The following is a 450-nucleotide window of genomic DNA, read 5'->3' as shown; positions in this document are numbered from 1 at the left end:
GGGGGGGGGGTGCTAGGCATGACATCATGCTACCGGGTCATCAAAGGATCATCACCATAACTCTTGGAAAGTTGTCCCAACCATCATATCTGACCGAGATTCAGATCCGATTGGTGTCATGATACCTCAGACTCAGGATGTCCGAGAAGAAAAGGTGCAACACAAATAGACGAAGTGGCATTTCAAGATTCTCAGGGAACGAACTACGGGAGCGGGTTCTTGAAGCAATAGTTCATCCTTAAACCACAGAGGGGATGAGAAGGTGGCTGATGGACTCAGCGACAATTCATCGAGAATTCCAAACGGATGGATTTCCACGATAATGTGAACAAGAAGATGGCATTTGTCAGCTCAAATGGCATAATGATGTATGCTCGAGGAAAACATACACATTTAACCATTGGTTGAAAGGTGCACCCGAAGTATGGGCTGGGTTGCACGACCGACGTC

The sequence above is a fragment of the Triticum dicoccoides genome, chromosome 3B, assembly GCF_002162155.2.
Source record: "Triticum dicoccoides isolate Atlit2015 ecotype Zavitan chromosome 3B, WEW_v2.0, whole genome shotgun sequence".
NCBI classification, from domain to species: Eukaryota; Viridiplantae; Streptophyta; class Magnoliopsida; order Poales; family Poaceae; genus Triticum; species Triticum dicoccoides.
This window is presented reverse-complemented; position numbering follows the sequence as displayed.